The sequence below is a fragment of the Penaeus monodon genome, chromosome 22 (genome assembly GCF_015228065.2).
Source record: "Penaeus monodon isolate SGIC_2016 chromosome 22, NSTDA_Pmon_1, whole genome shotgun sequence".
Classification (NCBI taxonomy): domain Eukaryota; kingdom Metazoa; phylum Arthropoda; class Malacostraca; order Decapoda; family Penaeidae; genus Penaeus; species Penaeus monodon.
This window is the reverse complement of record NC_051407.1, coordinates 24,183,388-24,183,648: the sequence shown is the minus strand read 5'-3', so window position 1 is coordinate 24,183,648 and position 261 is coordinate 24,183,388.

The following is a 261-nucleotide window of genomic DNA, read 5'->3' as shown; positions in this document are numbered from 1 at the left end:
CTAATGTCTACAGAAATACGAAGTCAATATTTGGGGCATTATAACGCAACAAATATGTATAATTCTTTTCGATTATTCTGATCATAGTTTTTTGCTTATCAATCAAAAAGCCGCCGTGCCGTTTCTCTGAGGAAACGCAAATTTAATCAGCTGATCGAGATTTACATGTTTGCCTTGTTTACCTCCAGCACTACCAGCTGAGTTGGCTCCAAGGAGGGTGAAAAGCAATCTAAAAAAGACTCACTCCTATTAGTGTGCTGA